General features: G+C 33.8%; 1 protein-coding gene across 1 annotated transcript in view; it reads left to right on the top strand.

Moving 5' to 3' along the window:
• LOC137248921 (uncharacterized) overlaps window positions 1-21,142 on the top strand; it is a 350,579-nt gene that overhangs the window by 55,954 nt on the left and 273,483 nt on the right. The window contains exon 2 of the mRNA XM_067779904.1: window positions 1,425-1,486. The gene's annotated coding sequence lies outside the window, so the exon portion shown is untranslated. The remainder of the gene's footprint in view (window positions 1-1,424; window positions 1,487-21,142) is intronic.

Here is a 21,142-nt window from a genome sequence, read left to right as displayed (position 1 = left end):
GCATTGTATACCAACTCTGAGTATGTTATAATTGGCAATAATGAGCTGTATGGCTAGCTTTCTCCTAATTTGAAGGGGAATGTAGGGCGCGGACTACCTCAGATTACGTAAGGTTTATGTCACTTTGCCTCAAATCAGGAGAAAGCTAGCCATACAGCTCATTATGCCAATCATAACATACTCAGAGTTAGTATACAATGCATGATCCATTACGTAAAATTAAAATAAATAGAAATTACATTTTAAGTTGAACTTAATATTGCTTCTGTAATTTATAATGAAATGAAATTCGTATTCATACTGATTTTAGCAAAGAGATTGATATTGAGTTGGTATTGATTTTGGTATCCAGATTGACTATAATTTTGCGGTTGTTACAGAATTTAAGATCAGAACATATATTGAATTAAGGTTAAGATTGAAATGTTTTTTGATGTTGATATTAGCCGTGTTTTTTTTACACGCGTATACGTTTCGTTTGCGCGTCAAAAAAACGCCTATCCTCGCTTAGATAATGCTTGGGAGACCCATCTAGCGGCAGTGGTTAAACAACTAGCTACAGCTACAGGGTGTACCGAAAAGTGGAGACGCAATCCTCTGTTGTATTTCTAGCTGAATCAGTTGTGATAGATAATGGACGCGCATAGAATACATGTAATTAGTGCAGAGGGTGAACCATGGACACATATTTCAGTTACATCTGAGTATAATGCGTATTGAAATTTAGTAGTACTAATTTTAAAGTTTGTCGCTTAGCAGTCCATATAAATTTTAAGCGTAAACGTGTATAGACGTAAAAAAAAACACAGCTATTGTTCTGATTTTCAGATTTAATTTGAAATCGGTTTCGTTTTTTAACATTAAATTCGATATGGAGATTGAAATAGATGGAAATATGTAATACAAGTTTTAAAATATATAATATAACTTATGTAGTAATTTAACTGTATTAATTAGCGAGACTTGCTTATATTGCTTTCTAAATAAAAATTTTCGTTTTGTTATTGATAATAGAGAAAAATTACAAAATTTGCATGATACATTGCTATAAATCTAATGTCAATGATCAAGTTCTGTTGAACGAGCCTTAAAATATTTCCCACAATTTGGGTTTAAAAACATAGAGTATATTTATGCCAAATTGTGTATAAAAGGAAAGTCAACAAGAAGCAAATTACAAAACGCGCAGTGGGGTATTGAGATGGCTTATTGGATAGAGGCATCTGCTTCAACACCAGAATGAATGCAGGTGACCTCGAGTTCAAAACTCATCACCCAAAAAGCTAGCTGATGCAGAAATGAAATCCAGATATTTGTCCGTGTGCAAATTTTATAATTTTTATCTAATATCAATAATAAGAACAAAATATTATTATTGTAATTAGCAAAGAATTATTTTCAATTATTTGTTTTCTCTTCTTCAGATTTTTCTATCGTTGAGTTGGTTGATTAGTTATTAATGCTAATTGTTAACGAAATTTGTGTGGTAAGTAGAAAAACTTAACAACTTTTTTATTGTTTCCTAAGACCGTACCTTGAAAAAGTTATAAAAAGTTTTGTTAAAAACTTTGTTATCCTAAAATTATATGAGAGCTTGCAAATTCAGTTGAGTTAAGAAATTCGTCCCAAGTATAGCACAAAAGTAGTTAAATGACTAACTTTGTCGTGTTATATTTCGAAATATATGAGCTGAATGATACTCAAGCAGAGCTGAATAAAGAAATGGTATTAAAATAAAGAAAAAACTGGCAGAATATTTAGTTATGTTGCATCTTATACCGAATTATATGCGCTGAATAATTTACAATGCTTATTATATTGCGAAATTAACTTCTGGAAAAGTAGTTTACTACTCAAATATATTGCATGTTAAACATAACTTGTGCTAAATAGCGCTTTCGTCAGCTGAATTGCGAAAATAGATAATGCGCTCATCTATTTGCAATACAAAACGTAAGACAGCATGTGCTGAATAGTAATTTTGGTCAGCTGAATTAGGAAAATTAACGAAAATATGCAAACTTCTAATAGAGAATTTAAGCATGAAAACCATGCGCTTAGAAACAACTTATATTTCAAAAAAAACAATTTGCAAATACCAATTGAATTATATATTAAGTTGATTAGTATGCGCTGAATAAGTTTTAAAGGCTTCTAATGGTGTTTTCTTTTCTACACGAAAATGTAGCCTTCACGCCAACCCTTCAAAAAGATTTGTTCTGTTGTAAAATCAGCTTAGCCTCTATAGAGGGCATCATTATCTTTTCTCAACAACCGACCCCTAAAAATGCAACATTACTTGCCCTCGCTGCCATTGACGGTGCAGAAAACAGCCCTGTCAATTAGCTGATGAATCAAACGAAGCTGAAGCGAATGCTATATATGTACGTATGTGTCGCATCATGCCAAAAATTTTTGAAGATAAAGATGTTGCATGCGCGAACTTTAGTGGAAAGCAGCGGAGCTTCACAAAATTCTAGTAGGTCACTTCCACCACACCACAAATTTTAACACGATTTTTAACATAATTTCAGCACACAAAATACACCGATTGTAGTTTTAGAGTGTAAAAATGTAAATTCTGAACACATAGCTGAATTAAAAGTGTACCAATAATTGTTAAATAATAAATACAGACAGTGGTAGTTTAACAAGTTCTGCTGTGGTAAGTGGTGAATGTGACATACTAGAGGTTTTGTGAAGCTTGCTCCACACTATTTTTCGTCCCTGCAACATCTTTATTCTTCGTTCAGTCTTTGATCATGCCTCACTCATAAGCAATTTGCGATCACAGTTGACAGCGAACAACCACACGAACTGCATTTTTTTGTAAAAATGGTTACAATTTTTGTTCTTTTCAAGTCATGCAGGATGGCACTGAACATTTTAAGTGGCTACAATTTCACAGGGCGAAGTGAGAATCTTAAAAATGTTAGCCGCTGATAGTGGCGACATTTTGGTGTAGAAACGAAATCACCATAAGCTAAAAAAATCGACAATTATACTTCCCGTATTATTGTTTGTTGGAAACTATTTTTCATAAAAAGATATCACTTTTTGCTGGCTGAATTGTAAGTGCAGTAAACCATGATTTTGTTAAAAAATTAAGAAATATTAGCCCTATTACTTAGAAAAATCTACCGCGATGGCATGCAACAAGTACTTTAGTTGAATGCAAGAAGTAGTTGAATTGCATACCAAACCAGCAATTATGCGCTGAGTAAGCGCTGAAGATAGTTGAATTATGAAAATGTAGACATCTATGACGAGTTTTGTGGGAAATAAGAAATTTGAGCAAGTATGTGCTTAATCTGCTCTAGTAATTGGCTGAGTTGGATAATATTTCTAAAATTCTAATTTGTAACAAGTTGTTCCCCGATATCGTGCTAAATTTTGCTTAGAAATTGCTGGATAAAGACATTTGTAATGCTGAATTGCATGTACGACATGATCAAAGCATAGAATAATAAGATTTTTTGGCAAAAAATGTGTTGCGGAATTTCATGGAAAAGAAGAAAGCTGGCGCTGAATAGCTTGAACGGTTAGCCTTAATTTTAAAAATTAACAAGCATAAGGCTAGTTTTGCTGAAAATTAAAACCACTTTTACTTATTTCTTCAAATAAATGCATTTGCTCTGTACGTAAGTCTATGAAAAATCCTAGTGAAATGCGTAATAGGATTTGGTAACGCCTGAAAAAGAACGCGCTGAATATATTTGGGAGTAGCAAAATTAACATATTTGGAAATAATAAGGTTTTTTCTGCAAAAAAGTATGTTGCTGAATTTCATAAAAAATACGAAAGTATGCGCTGAATAGATTTAAAGATCAGCTGAATTACAATAAATGACAGGCATACGGCTAATTTTGCTGAGAAGTAAAACTATTAGTACATGGTTGTTCTAAGAAATAGATTTTAGCTGATGAGCTCTAGGGCTATAAAAAACCCAAATCGTTTCCGTTATTCTATTTCAAGCAAAAACCGCGCGCACAATTGTTTTATCTCATCAGCGGTGAATGCGGCTCGCTATCAGTCAGCTTCATCAAAAACATAGATAAACAACAATAAAATGTGCAAACGAAATTTTTTCGAAGATAAGAAAGATGGCATGAAAAAAACATTGTTAAAAGAGTAAATATAATTGAGGGAGCAACTTAATTGTGGGAAGGAAAGCATGGTTGCGCAAAGTATTTGTTTTCATAAGCAAGCGTGAAGGATGTAGCAAAAAAAAGTACAATAACAGTTTACTTTTTGCTGATAAACCGCATTAAACAATCAAACAAAGTGAGTTTTAAGCGTTTTACAAAAATTAGCAAAAAGTGAATGAAGTGATTCACAGGAGGACTATAAAAATTGCATGCAATAAAATTTAATGTGTGTGTGTTTATGCGCTCAATGCGTTCCTCAAACACTTTTACCAACCATTTTTACACTTTATTAAAGTCAAGTGCGAGGGGAAGCATAATTTATACATTTGCGTGCGTGCTTACAACAAAAAAATGTAAAAATTGCATTAACACATTTCATTTCATTGCACAGCATCAAGTACCAAGTTACTTAAAGTTAAATTTTTTACGATTCCAAGGCGCCAGTGCAAAAAAATTTCACAGCAAATGCTGGGGGCTAAAAAGAGACGCTTCCTTGCGCCCATTCAAATATGCCGCTAACATACATTGTAAGCATGCCATATATTTTCATCACCTAACTACCCGTCCACACTTGGCTGGCGTGCTGAGATTTTTGCGCATTTGCGAAATTATTAAGTGTTAAAACAAATATGCTTTTTTAATTATTCACTATGCTGAATATAAATAACAACGCGCTTAATAAGTATTGTATGCGCAACTCTGTTAAAGATAAACGAATAAAAAAATTCCGCTTTTCGCCTGCTTGTCTATCAGCCATTTTTTGTAAACTCTTTCATTTATTTGTTTTATCAATTTAATTATAACAGTAATGCACACAACTTAATTCAGCGTTTTATTCAGCAACAGCGCTTGTTTGTTAGTTAGTTAGCTAATCAATTACGCATGCAGTGAAGCGTGCAGCCAGACGTGCAATTGCTATTTTTTCAACAACGTTTAAAATTAGATATTTGTCCATTGAAACGTAAGGAATAAATGTAAACAAAATTATTTGAAACTAATTTTCACTGTTTCAAACACAATTCAGCAGCGATTTTTGTGTGTTGTATTCAGAATAGAGTGCTGCTTTTAACAATGCTAGTTTACGTTTTTCAATTCAGTTCATTTCTGTCAGATTCAGCCCATTTCTTACTTACTCAGCAGCAGTTTTTGTTGGTCCTTCAAAAGTTTTCACTACAGCCTTTTCATATGCGACGCTTTCTCTTTAATTCAGCTCACTTATTTCTACGTCAGGGCAGGTTTTTTGCAAAATACTAGTTTGTATATCAAAACAATAATTTTAAGTAAATTCTGATTCAGCTCATCTTTTTATCGAACTCAGCGCGAGTATTTTACATACCAGGTATGTTCTTACATCTTGATTTTACTGTATTCAGCATCTTAAAAGCCAGCTTGAATGTAGTTCACACTGCCATTAATTCTCTCAAACCTCTTCCAAAGGCGTATATATCTTTTGAAACCTAGTTATACAAAAAATCGTAAATTCTTGAACTTTCAGAGAGCTTGAGTGTAGTGTTGCACAGACAGTTTTCTACAATGTTTTATATATGTATATGCAGCTATGATATTTAAATTCAGCGCTTTAAAACGCAATTCAGCGCCAGTTTTTATCGAAGTTTCCAAACCTCAAACGAAAATCCTACCACCTTTAAATTTTATTTTCGCGTTTAAATCGGAGCAAGTTTTTATGGTTTAAAGACTGCTTATATCCCCTGTTCCTTTCGTTGTATCCAATTTAGAGCATACCAATGAAAAAAAAAAATTATAAAAAATAGTCTCCAGTGAAATTTTCTGTTGAGCCGCTAAAACTCTTTTTGTTGGTGTTTTTCACTTTTTGTAATTTCAGCTGTTTAAAATAGAATTTTTATTTATTTTTATTTCGCTTACAGTTTTTTAAAATCCAGAATGTTGCTGAATTTAAAAAAAATATATGTTCAGCTTAGAAAGTGAAATGAAAGCCCACGCCAAGTTACATGCAACGTTGCTTTTAGGGGTTTTTGAATAGGTTAACAATTAAATTTTAGCTCAGCGCCTTCTTTTGTATTCAGCGAAGGTTTTCATTTCGTTTACCATAATCATTTCAACAGCTAAATCTGCTATATTTTTCTTAATTAAGCACCTTTTCAACGCAAGATTTACTTATCTAAAATTGGAAAACTTACTTGCATCTGCTACAACGAAAACTTGTGTTCCTGAGCCTTAATTTTGTATTCAGCGCTATTTTTTATAAGCTTAAAAATATACATTATCCTTAACTACTACATTTTACATTATTCAGCGAATTTTTGTATTCAGCGCATGTTTTCATTTTTTTTAAATTTAGCTTAAATGTTTCATCAAAAACAACTGCTACATTTTTCTTAATTCAGCGCTTTAAATTGCAATTCAGCGCGAGTTTTTGCAGTGTAAACTTCATATTTTCACTAAGACGCCACTCCCAATCACAGACTTTTTTCGAAATTTATTTGCTGATTTAAATAAGGCTTGCTTTTACACAAAACGGTTTTCTTAATTTAGTATTAACCATTATTTTCGCATTCCTTATTTATTTCATTCATCTTCGCCACACCTCACACCAAACGCTACACGCAACACAGCTAATTAATAAATTTTGTAAATTATGCACGTGTAGCTATGCAACAGAATATAACTGTAAAACTCACTAACGATGGGGAAGAACAAAGATTTTACAAAGAAAAAAAATTATAAACCATTGCTCCAGCACTAATTTCTTTAAAAGGCAACCAACGCACAAAGTCACATTAGTGACAAGTTGAGTGTCAGTGCCATGGTGGTTACTTTTAATGCTGTATATATGTATGTATATTCACCGTTATCTCATGCATATGTAAGCATGTATGTTTGCACATCAACACCCGAGCTGCATATTTTTCATTTTGCCATTTTCATTTCCATTATTCTGCTTACATTCATTTTCCGCAAATAATTCACTTGAAAGGCCCAAGCCACAGCAGCTTGTTGTTGCATTTTAAATAACTGTTTCTCCAACTTGAGGATCTTAATTTTATTGCCATTGTTGTTATTAACATCTTTACTTTTGCTTTATTATTGTTTGCTGCTTATTTGTGTTTCTTGTTTTTGTTCGCTTGCATTTTTAATGCCACATATGTTTGGCATCACTTTCATCGCTCGTCTGCTACTTTAGCCAGTAACAACAACAACGACGAAGAATGCTTAATTACAATGCCAACACTGCAAATCGCAGTAGCGTGAAGTATTTTTTAATTATTACAAAAAAAAAGAGAGAACAACAAGCAAGCAAACAACAAAAACCTGCGCTGCTTCACACCAGAGCAGCACACTGCAACACTGTCGTTGCTTTGCCCCACGGTGCGCGCGCAAAAAGACACACAACCGTCACTTTATGCGCTTGCTTTGCTGTGAATGCTTTGAAAACTTCGAATTTGCGTTCCCTGTCATCAGCGCTTTTACTTTTCCCTTCTTTAGTAAAAAGCAAGCACTTGTTTCATTCTTTTAAACACGTTTTTGTTGTTGTTTTTGTTTTTACATTCATTCTGATTTTTTAACCGCACTTTTTCTGCCTGTCTGACTTTTTCTTGTATCTTAACTAATTTAACATTTTATTGTTGTTACTGTGAATTCTTTTGTTATTGCACTTGAAAAATGTAGCAAATGAAGGTTTCTCGCTTGAAGTTTACTTTCAGCAGACACATGCATTGTGTTGTTTTTTTGCTAAGCCTAAACAGCATAAGCGAGAGCACTGTGGGTCAGTTTTGTGTTTTCATGTCACAATATATATTCGGTTAATTGAGTTTTTTTTATAAACTTCAATTCAACTCAGCGCTTGTTTCGGACAAATTCAGCGCTTTTTACGTTTAGACAATTAATTTTTCCCAAATTATTAAATAAATTATAAAATTAAATAAATTGCTTCAAACAAATGTTTTCATACATTTATAAAAAAAAAAAAAAAAAAAAAAAAAAAAAAAAGCAATATGGGCAATCCCCGATTATTAAAATCATACAAACAGACAAAATTGGTTAATTCGTTGTAGTTCTAACCAAAGTTTCTTTGAAAACCGCCGTACCAAGCATAGCTTTGGCACATATGTAGTTGCATACGAAGTATGCAATGTGTAAAAGATTAAACTATGCAAAAAGAAGGTAATTGGGAACAACTTTATACAACTAAGGCATGACGTAGCTGAATGCGTTTATAACCATTTCAACTATCGTAGGAGTGCGAGTTCGACTCCCACTCCCGGGAGAAAAGGCTTTGAAGAGATTTACAAGGTATAATCGAAACAGCTGTCGCCTTGTCCGTCCTGATGTCACGTTGTTTAAATTTTTCCCAAATTATTAAATAAATTAAAAAAATATACTTTTTATGAACTTCTTTTCATATTTAGCTAATTTTAACGCGCTTTCGAAGGCAAGTAATAAACATATTCTGACATATATCTTTAAAAAATTGATCTTTCGCTAGCACTCAGCGTTTGCGTGTATTCAGCGCTTACTTCGTTCACTTTAATAGATATATAAGTTTTTGTCAGCACTTTCCCGCAAATCTGACTCAGCGCCACTTCTAAAGCAAAAGAATTAATATTTGAAATATTTGTTTAGCAAGCAAAAGCTATTTTTGTTTAAAGCAAGCAACACAGCACACTCAGCGCTAGTAAATGATTTTAAGTTAAACAAGTTTGGTTGCTGAATATTTTCAATAATGTTTAAGGCATGTTGGCACCTCTGTTGATAAAAAAAATTTAAATGAAATATTATTCTCAGATTTTTCAACCTAGTCAGCGGTATTTTAAGCGAGAAATTCATATCTGAAGACTGAATTCAAATGTCTAACCTTAGTTTCCTCCTCTAATATATATTTTATATAAATGAGCACTTATTACCATTAAAATGTAGCTACTCAGCTAATTCAGGGAACTTTTTATAACATATACATATGGATATTGATATCTAAATTCCTATCTTTAGAAAAAATACATTATCGACACAATAAAGGCTTCTCAGCGCCAAAAATTGTGTATGAGAGACAGAAAGGGAAGTTTAAAGACAATTTTTGACCAACCTAAACCTAATTTAGCATTTTATTCAAATGTTTCTAGGCTTTATTTGGTGGTCAAGCCAATTTTTTATCGCATAAATACTTATTGTTAAAGTAAAACGTAGAAACCATATCTTCAGACAGTTTAACAGCTCTTAAAACGCATTCAGTTCCGCCATTTCATTGGAGTATGTCTGCTGAATTTTCTCTTGCAAAAAATATATACAATATATACAAGAAATTAAACATATATACAGCAAAAATATTAGCTGTTCAGCGCAAGTCTATTTGTACAGCTGTCTGTTAGGTGCTTAGCTTAAAACGAAGCTATTAACAACAACTTTTTGCATAAGTTTTATTTTTGTTCATTATTTCTTAAACTAGCTACATAGAGAATATGCTCAGTTACTCTTATTTTAGCATCCCTTGAACAAGTTCAATTCAGCCGCCACTTATGTTATTCAGCGCTGGTTTCGTACGACTCTCCGTTTAATTTAGTTTTTTTTTTTAAATTTTTGGTTTAGCTATAATATTTGTTTAAGCACCTGCATTTCGGTACACTGTGCAACAGACACTTTTGCATTTCATTCGCAAATAGCGCGTGTTGAGAAAGTGGCACAGTGGCTTTATAGTAAAATGCAATTTATTTAGACAATATACATAATTTGTAAAAATGCGATGCTGCATGATTAAATGTTTGCGTTAAATAGTTACACGACCTACCCATTAACGTCACTTTCGATGAAAAGTGAAACTCAGTGCATTTCTGTACTATTAAGCTGCTTGAAAACTAATTCAGCAAGAAATTTTAAGGTGCATACATTTGATACAAATTTCCAATAGAAAACTACAGAACATGAAAACCAAGCAATGATAGTGAGCGCAATTCATCGCACTTTGTAAATTCAAACGAAGTTTTGTAAAAATATGTTTTCATTAAAGTATTTTTTTATAGAATTCAGCTCTTTAAACGGCAATTCCGCTCAATTTTTAAACCCTTAAGAGCAAACAACATGACATTTTTTGTGTGCTCTGTTTAAAATGAAAAAAGCCCCATTCAGCGCACGAAAACAGATTTCAGCGCATTTTGTTTTAGCTCGAAGGGGAACATAAAAATAATCTCAAAAAATATTGTCAATAATAACTTATTCAGCACTCCCCTTCAGCTCAGGTTTTTTGACTCATTAGATCAAGTGATATATTTATGAAAATGAAATAAAATTTTATACGAAATGCTTTGTTGTGGGTATTAAATAAATACATATACAGCTAGTTCTGCAATTTTACTGAATAACTGTCGTACACTGCAGTAAGTTATAGCAAGAAACGCAAATTCAGCACATTTGCTCACAGCTCAGCAACATATTTCTTACTTTTAGATGCAGGCAAAATTAAGTTAAACGATATTCTATCGAAAAGAACGATATTCAGCGCTATTTTATGCAATTCAGCGCAACTTTTCTCAGTACTAGTTAGCAGCTTAGGTTATCTCTATGGAAAAAAACATCAAGAAGTAAATAATTTGGCGCCTCTATAAACAATTCAGCGCAAGTTTTTCGCAATTTATTCGCCATATACCATAAACCAGTAGCTTAGATCAGCAGTAATCAAGTTAGTCAACTATTCTAATATTTACCTCAACAAATTACAAAATGTTTACATAACAAATAAGAATAAACTTGCAATCAGCGCGAAAGCAAAAGACAAAATGTAACAAGAAAAAGCAATATTCACAACAAGCGCAAAAACGTTAAAAGCGTAGAAAAACTAAAAAAAAAATGTGAACGTGCAGCAAAGGTCCCAACCAGCAAATTTGCAGCATATCATTTTGATTGACATTTTTTGTGTGCTGATATGAAATCAATATATCCAGTAAACCAATGCAATGCCACAACACAAAACAAGAGAGAATTAAAAGTGCAACAAGCAAAAGTAAAAAAAACACAAAAAACAAAAAAAGCAAGCAAGCAAAATTATTGAGGAAGGCAAGTAAATGAAAGGAGCAAAAAGCAAAGCAGTCATGCGAATAAATGAAAATCGTACATACAAACACATAATGAGCAGGTAACTGAAGCCTTTTCACTATAACGATGGACATATGTACATATATACCAGGGATGCACCTTAACGTTAAGCTAATCGTTTATCAAAAAATTTCCACCGTTTCCGTTGAAACACTTTGAAATATTATCGATAAAGAAATTATCAAGATAAATTGTATCTCGTTTTTAACCGAAACGAAAAGCTTTCGTTAACGTTAAAAACGTTAACGAAAACGTGATACTTTATGTTTGAATTGTGCTGGCAATGCTATAGCCATGGTGAAGCCGTAAGGTGGCAACAACGAGCGCACATACACACACAAACTCTATGCAATTTGTTTGTGTAATTCGTTGGTGGTAATGTCAAAAATACTCTGAGAAATGTTCGTACTGTCAAAATTCATGAGAAAAGTTGCAATCAGCTTGGATAATGCTTTCACCTTTATTGACTCCGCCATCAATCAGCTTTGCCAGCATAGTTTGAAATTAATAATCAACATAAACGATTTGATTTCGTTTTGATATGGCAGAAAACGAAACGAAATCATTTCGTTAATTTGACGATCTTGATTATCGTAACGAAATGATATCGTTTCGTTGGTTAAGCATGCCTGATATATACACACAATCAAACATATTTACTTACTTAGTTGTAGCTACTTCAGTTTCGTGCAACAAATCCAAAAAGCTGGCAGCAAAACAATCACAACTGTCAATATTGCACATAAGGCCATTAGTGTAGCAGATTTTTGTTGTTGTAATTTTGTTTCTTGTTGTTGGCTGCACCCAACCGCACCTAGCAGCAAGATATAGTACATGAAATAATTTTTGTGGCAAGCCAATGTTGTAAGTTTAAGTGGTGTGTGACAAAAGTTCGGCTTTAACTCAAGTCAAACTCATTTCTGTAATTCGACAAGATTGTGGAAGAAAAAATGTAAAAGGGTTGCGAAAAGATTGGTGAAAATTCCGTTGAAGCACGTAACAATTTTCAGTAAGCTCGAAAGAGGAAAACATTTTTCAGACTGTTCGTAAGAATGTCTAGGAATACCAAATTCTTTAACGTGGCATCAAAGCACTCAGGCAAAGTATATTTCAATAAATATGTTTTTTGTGGGACTGAAGCTTTCGGTCGATAAATGGCAAAAGGAATAAACTTTCCCCTAACCTCTTACGCGTTTCGAAGCTTTCATGTCATCTTCAAGGAGTCTGCAAAAATAAGAAGTCTCCAAACGGACAAAATGCAATTCAGAAAAGAAAAACTAAATCGGGTTTGGAAATTTGTATAAAAAGGCAGAATAATCTATCTGACCCTTTGCTTAGTACTCCTTAATCAGAGCGGCTATGTGTTGATCTTATGTGGAGAGAGTATTCAGTAAGAATGCCGATTCGGTTTTAGTACTCATGAATTCGTTTTGCATTTTTAGGTAACTATGCAGTCTAAAACTTTCTACTTGCGAGGGGAATCCCTACGAGACATGATGAAAATTTGAATTGGTAATACAATAACGGCACACTATTCCACTTATGAGGCAAACATTGAGACGATCGACAAGTAGACATCACATGACTCGCTGAGTTTTTCAATATCCAAATAAAAGTCAGTCGGGAGTTCGAAATCTATCCGCATAATATTTATTATGAAGTACGCTATGGAATTATTTACTACTTATACACTGAAAGAAATGGTGCTAGTAAAATCAACAAATCTGTTCAGTTGTTCTTGACTTAACGGAGATTGGGGAAATTGATGGAATTACGGTTAATTCGACCGAGTTCTTTGTCAAGCGAAAAAATTAGTTTAGTCATTTCAACAGAACAGAAATTGTCGCTCTTAAGTTAACAAAATTCTGTAAAATTGACAGATTCCTAATCAATCTAACTGATTTTTTTGTTAACACAGCTGATTTCACTGGTCATTTCAACAGCGATCAACAGTCAATGCATGTGCAAATTTCAAAGAGAATTTTGCGGTCACTGCGCCCTCTACTTTGTACTTATGACGATGGTACCACATGTTAAAAAAAAAACACCAAAATAAGAAAACCACCAAATCGAAAAAACACTCAAAATGGGAAAACAACAAAAAACTAGTTTTTCAGTGATCAATACAAAAGGAAAAAAACCGTTTTTGAATTTACTGTGCAAAAAAGTATGCTTCTCCTCCAAGTGAAATGCAAAATTGCGCCCTCTTGTTGCAAAAGTTTTGTTTCAATGAACGGGATTTTTCCAAAGTTAGTAACATTTTGTTCAAGTTTTTACGAATTTTCACTCACGCGAACATATCTAATAACATAATAAAAAAACATCCATTTTCAATGTTGATGTTTCCGACAGCATACAAGTTTGAGGTGTTTTGGAATCGTTTCAACTTAAAGTGTTACGAAAATTAAACTTGCCGAATTACATGTACAGTTACTCCAGTGGTGAATTAGCTTCCTGCGATTTGATTCCTTACTATAACTTACAAGTTCTCTATTTAAAATGTTATGCCAAACATTTATACTAAATAAAAGTTTTGTTCGAAATAATCAAGTGTGGCAACTACATGCGAGAGAAGAAATTGAGAATGAGCTGAGCTGCAACTGAAAGAATTGAGAAACAGTTTTATGACCACTATTTTCATTTCTATTTGCAAAGCGAAGTTGAAAGCTATAAATTAAATAAATTATAAAATATAAAATTTGGTGAAAGTGTGTTTCATAAAACAAAATAATAAAGTGTATAATGTTTAATGTGTGCCAGCATATTTGATGTGCGCCAAATTGAAGTTCGTTTAGTAAGCGCCACCGTGGTGTGATGGTAGCGTGCTCCGCCTATCACACCGAATGCCCTGGGTTCGCACCCCGGGCAAAGCAACATCAAAATATTATAAATAAGGTTTTTCAATCAGAAGATAATTTTTCTAAGCGGATTCGCCCCTCGGCAGTGTTTGGCAAGCACTCCGAGTGTATTTCTGCCATGAAAAGCTCTCTGTGAAAACTCATCTGCCTCGCAGACACCGTTCGGAGTCAGCATAAAACAAGTAGGTCCCGTCCCGCCAATTTGTAGGAAAAATTAAAAAGGAGCACGACGCAAATTGGAAGAGAAGCTCGGCCTTAGATCTCTTCGGAGGTTATCGCGCCTTGCATTTATTATTTTTTTTTGTCGCACCAACTTTTTTTGTTCATTTTACTACTAAAACGATCAATTACGAATCACCGATTTATGCGCAGTTGATTCGACATTTTGTTGCGATGGATAAAAGTTTATCGGTTGATTTTACTAGTCTTTTTCTTTCAGTGTACAACAAGAAAAAATGCTATATTACATCAACTGAAAAGAATGTTTTGAATGAAACAACACCTCTGTCCGTCCAACGTCATCTATCCGCACAGTCTCAGCTAAAAAATATTGAATTTCTTATTCAGGGATGGCGATTTAGAATAAAATTTTGAAAAATAAGAGCCTTCGTCTGCTGTTGCTCTGGTGGAAGCGTTTGCAACCGGCATTTTGTTAGTCCCTTCATTTATTTGCCGCAGCAGTTCAACAATCAACTCAAGCGCTAACGAGCTTTACACACGGTTTGATGATTTTAATTTTTACGTCCAAATCCATTCAATATTCACGTGATTTCGTGAGTTTTTGCTCATCATGCAATAATTTTTGATGATTTCTTGCGAGCCAGTGTTGCTGATTTTTCTTAGCTGATGGCAGATTGCGCTTTAGGATGTACTTTTTTTAAGATAGATTGCACTCGATATCGCTAAAACTATCTTACTTTGCCATTGCTTCGCCGGTTTGGGGAACGAAGAACTTAAAAGTTGATGTATATTGGAACGATTTTCCGTCATCCCTTGTCAAACTTGGTTTCGAGACAAGTCCTGGGAGCATGCTACGGCTCTGCTTGAATGGGATAGACCATTCGGGAGCATCGTGGTGGCTGTCTTTGATATACAAATGTGGAAAAGTTGTTTAACTCGAATGTGAAGGGGCACTGCAACCGGGAATCATGACCCATAGAACAGAAGAGATGCTATTATTACTTTTATTATTATTATAAGCCCTCCGACCTTTATTTAGATCACAAGTACTTGGCATTTCAGCCTATTACTGTATGTAGAGACTGTTAATGTATTTAAGTACTTCTTCAGTCTTTTTACTCCATTTTACGAAGGGATAAAGAGTTACGCCACTCATATGGGAGAGTTTCGGTCTTGCCAGAGCGACACATTCGCAGAGAATGTGAACCGGCGTTTTATTATCCAGCTCACAAAAGCGAAAGATTTGTGTATCAGATAGATTTAGATTGCTTAGGTAAGTGAGAGTTCGTAGGTCTTCTCTGCTTAGATTAGTAAATTGACTGATACTATCTTGCTAGGAGTATAAAAAATTGTGTCTGCCCTTGCCTTAGGCATTCAATCCAATGTTGTCTGAACTGTTTTGTTTCCCAGTTACTTATGGTTTCCCTGAGTCCACGGAAGGGCTCTGAATCAAAGAATGCTGCTATAGCACCCTACTTTACTAGGTAGTCTGCCTGTACATTATCTGCATGTTCCTGCTGCCCGGGAACCCATACTAACAAAACCTTTTATTTAACTCCTAGATTATTTAAGACTCCAATGCTTGCATGTAGTAGCCTGGAAATAATTTTATAAGACTGCAAAGCATGCAAGGCTACCTGGCTATCTGACATAATGAGGAAACTCCTTGAGGATAAGTATTTCCGTAGCCATACTCTACCGCAAACTTCTATTGCATGGATTTCTGCCTCAAAAATAGTGGGATAGCATCCAATTGGTATCGATTTCTTGAAATTTAGCAGAGGTATTAGATAGACCTCCAACCCTACTTAAGTGATGGTACCAAGGAAATTGAGTCTTGTTGGGCGCTGCTTTGACCCGCGTAGAGTTATTGCCTCGTGAAATTGGGGACAGCAGGTGCTTATGTAAATCCATCCTTTTCATTTGCCACTTTACCATGAAAACCATTTACTTAATCCGCTTTTGTGAAACTTCTTTTGGGTTTTATTTTCTTTCTGAGCACATTTTACTCGACTTCCTTAGTAGTTTTAAATCTTAATTATTTGCTCAGCTTAACTTGAAATAACACACTTTTTCGCCTTATTTGTACTTACAGCTCATTGCAGTTTTCCTTAAAGATTTTTTTTCTTTTTGTTTCCCTTTATATTCCACCTCCCATTACAACCATCTCCTCCAGTCGATTAGCAAGTTTTGTATTTCCTTGTTATTTTACTTTTCATTTTCATAATGACAGTTACAAATTTTTCAAACTTCACTGTCTTCCAATATTTTATCCCATCGTCTGCAACCTTTCATTATTCGTTATCCTCAGTACCTGCTTTGCAGTTCTCTGACATTTCCTCATGCTCTACCGATTTATGTCTGTGCTCATTGTGATAATGGCAGTGTTGCATTGTAGGTAATAGCTATTGTTAGACCCTGCTATTTTGCAACAACAGAAAAAAGTAGAAAGAGAAAAAAAATTAATCGGCGAACGAGCTACACAAAAATTTATTAAAAATCATCAATATTGCGCTGTGTGAAAAGACGCATTCAGTCTGTCGCTAAGGTAGCAAGTGAAGCCCTACGTACCGTCTATTCGTTGTCGTCGCAACACAGCGAGAGAACAAAAAAAAAAGCCGATTTTAGATTTGTAATACATAGTAGGTACATATTTACTTTTTGTGCAACATTTGTTCTCGAAGAATATGTCTTTATAATAGTGGTGCACAACGCCAGAAGTGGCTTTGAATGCAAACGCAGCCTTTCTTGTAGTAGTATGTGTGAAAGGAGACTAATCAACGAATTTTTCAGCATAGAATTTGCTAATGAGATGTTAAAACTGATCGACTGCTTGCTTTGCTAAATATCTGTCGCTGCGCTCACACGAACATGTGCAGCGTTGCCATATATTTTTGTTCCAAGTCGTCAGACGCCACCCAAAAAATCGTCAAAAATCATTATATCTATGCCAACAACCAATAACAGCCAAAGTTGAGTTAGGACTAAGATGGGTTATTACCAGGGGACGTACGATTGTATTGGCCGGAAACCAAAATAAGATCGCCGGATTTCATTCAACAATATTAACTTCAAACGCGCTTTTCTGAAAATTGTCTTTGATGGTTATTTTTTGTTACCACATACAACATATAAAATCGTTTTAATGTATTTCATTTTAAAAATCGTCAAAAATCATCATATCTATGCCAACAACCAATAACAGCCAAAGCTGAGTTAGGACTAAGATGGGTTATTACCAGGGGACGTAGGATTGTATTGGCCGGAAACCAAAATAAGATCGCCGGATTTCATTCAATAATATTAACTTCAACCGCGCTTTTCTAAAAATTGTCTTTGATTGTTATTTTTTGTTACCACATACAACATATAAAATCGTTTTAATGTATTTCATTTTATTTTATAAATAACAAACACGTCTCAAAGATAAATTTTGTATTATATACAAAAGGTACTTGTTTTCAGTTATTTTAACAATAATTTGTATTCTCAGCTGAGCAGAGCTCACAGAGTATATAACCTTTGTTCGCATAACGGTAACGGCATAAACTAATCGAGATAGATATAGACTTCTATATATCAAAATGATCTGGGTGAAAAAAGAAATTAATTTAGCCATGTCCGTCCGTCCGTCCGTCTGTAAACACGATAACTTGAGTAAATTTTGAGGTATCTTGATGAAATTTGGTATGTAGGTTCCTGGGCGCTCATCTCAGATCGCTATTTAAAATGAACGAAATGAACGCCCACTTTTTCGATATTGAAAATTTCGAAAAACCGAAAAAGTGCGATAATTCTTTACTAAAGACGGATAAAGCGATGAAACTTGACGCAAAATAGAAAATTAGAAAAATTTTGGGTACAATGAGCGTAGCACCGCCCACTTTTAAAATAAGGTAATTTAAAAGTTTTGCAAGCTGTAATTTGGCAGTCGTTGAAGATATCATGATGAAATTTGGTACAGAAATCCTATTACTATATGTGTGCTAAATAAAAATTAGCGATGACGAAATTTTTTAAAGTCAAATTTTAACAAAAAATTTAATATCTTTACAGTATAAAAGTAAATTATGTCAACATTCGACTCCAGTAATGATATGGTGCAACAAAATACAAAGATAAAAGAAAATTTCAAAATGGGCGTAACTCCGCCCTTTTTCATTTAATTCGTCGATAATACTTTTAATGCCATAAGTCGAACAAAAATGTACCAATCCCTGTGAAATTTGGTAGGGACATAGATTCTATGACGATAACTGTTTTCTGTGAAAATGGGGGAAATCGGTTGAAGCCACGCCCAGTTTTTATACACAGTCGACCGTCTGTCCTTCCGCTCGGCCGTTAACACGATAACTTGCGCAAAAAATGATATATCTTAACTAAACTTAGTTCACGTACTTATGTGAAGTCACTTTATCACGAAATCCGACTATGACCACGCCCACTTTTCCGATATCGAAAATTACGAAAAATGAAAAAATGCCATAATTCTGTACCAAATATGAAAAAAAGAGATGAAACATGGTAATTGGATTGGTTTATTGAAAAAACTTTGTAAAATGGGTGTGACACCTACCATACTAAGTAAAGAAAACGAAAACGTTATGCAAGGCGAAATCAAAAGCCCTTGGAATCTTGGCAGGAATACTGTTCGTGGTATGACATATATAAAGAAATTAGCGGTACCTGACAGAAGATGTTTTGGGTCACCGTGGTCCACATTTTGGTCGATATCTCGAAAACGCCTTCACATATACAACTAAAGGCTACTCCCTTTTAAACCCATCATTAATACCTTTAATTTGATACCCATATCGTACAAACACATTCTAGAGTCACCCCTGGTCCACCCTTATTGCGATATCTCGAAAAGGCGTCCACCTATAGAACTAAGGCCCACTACATTTTAAATAATCATTAACACCTTTCATTTGATACACATGTCATACAAACACATTCCAGGGTTACCCTAGGTTCATTTTGCTAAATGGTGATTTTCCCTTATTTTGTTTCCAAAGCTCTCAGCTGAGTATGTAATGTTCGGTTACGCCCGAACTTAGCCTTCCTTACTTGTTATTTTTTGTTTTCTTTGAGCTCGAATCAAACCTCACATAAACTCCTATATCATTTTAGTTTCTTAGTTATAAATTTTCGCGTTCATTTTTTATCATATTTATTTGCGGTTCAATATTATGACAGGAAAAGTTATTCAATTTTAAATAATCTTGGGCTAGCAATATTCCTTTTAATGTATCAGTTTCCAGACGGTTTTGGATTTTTGTTTTAATTTATTTTAGAAAAAGTTCGTTCTGCATTCGCTGAGCAGTGTGGCAAGCACATCAGATCTGTAACGAATGCACATAAATTAGATAAAGCGTATGTAGAGTCAGCTCTTTTGATAGTAGAAATAGTTTTCCAAAAAACTTCTGGAGGAACCTTAGAAATGTGTTCAAAATATATCTTAAATTCTAAAAACTTTCAAAAACTCGCTATCAATATCCTGCAAAATTTTCTGATCGATTGTGTGCAAAAAATGTTGCACGATCTTATGCAAAGAATCAATTTTTTTCCAGCAACTTCTTTGGGATGCATGAAACTTAAGTTTTGTAGAACAACATTGTTAAAATCAAAACGCTTTCTAATTTGATTACACATTTCAATATAAAAAATAATACAATCTTGTTTGAATTTGACTTCTTCTTGCTCGGAAATGTTAGAGGTGAAAAGCATATCCATCGCATAAACCAGACCTGTAAAGTACTGAGTACATACTTGTACTAGTATCAGATAAGTACAAGTACTCAAGTATTTCAAATCTAAGTACAAAGTATAAATACTACAGTACTTGTACTTCGAATCCGAAAGTACAAGTAGATATACTTACGAAATACTTGCAAGTACAAGAAAGTATTTTTTCTGATAAAATATGTCAGTTTGATTCATAAATGGAAATTAAAAATATGAATGAAATTCATATTAGAAAGCAACAAGAAGTAAAACAACATATTAAATAAGTATAAATTGTACATCAGCTAACAATATTAAAGTAGTTTTGTATTTACCTTTATTAGTACTAGCTTTTTAAACGAAAAGCCCGTCATTGATTGTTTTCTAGGACTATAAACTATGCCTGCTAAGGAAAATAAACGCTCTACTGGGTCGGATGAAGCTGAGGACGTATTAATTTTGAGTGATAGGTCCTTCATAAGAGGATAACTCTGAAGCATATTGAAATCTGTTAATGCATCACTAAAACAACGTAAAACTCTTCTTCAGCTATTTTGTCAAAGTTAGGTGATCGTAATGGTGCTGGTTGATCCGCTTCAAAACTGTTCAATACTTATCAAAGTACTTCGAAAGTACTTACAAGTACTTTACTTGTACTTCAACAATTCAAGTACAAGTACCTCGATACTTATACTTGTACTAATTTTTCGAAGTACTGAGGTACTGATACTTGTACTTGTACTGGTATTTTTTTTACAGGTCTGACATAAACTCCTATATAAATCTGACATCACGTTGCAATATATTTGAAATGTTTTTATAATCTATAATTTCTATGTTGTCTAATGTTATACATTCCGGCTTTACAAAATTATACAATATACTTAAATAAAGTATTTTTATTTCTGAATACATATTATGTACTTGAAGCCCCTCACTCTGGAAATTTTTATTAACTTTATTAATATTTTGAAGGATATATGTACTTCAGGATGGAGAGATAAATTTCATTCATATCATCCAAGTTATCAAGAATGGTTTTTGTACTGTCTATTTTGTCAACATTAACAGCGAAGTTAAAAAATATTTTTAATGGCTCATAAAGTTCTAATACTCTGTATACTACTGCCTCTAAGGATATCCAGCGAGTTTGACATGGATGTAGCA

This window comes from Eurosta solidaginis, chromosome 4 (assembly GCF_040869045.1).
Source record: "Eurosta solidaginis isolate ZX-2024a chromosome 4, ASM4086904v1, whole genome shotgun sequence".
Taxonomy (NCBI): domain Eukaryota; kingdom Metazoa; phylum Arthropoda; class Insecta; order Diptera; family Tephritidae; genus Eurosta; species Eurosta solidaginis.
Note: the sequence above shows the minus strand (reverse complement) of the source record. Positions and strands in the feature narration are given on the sequence as shown.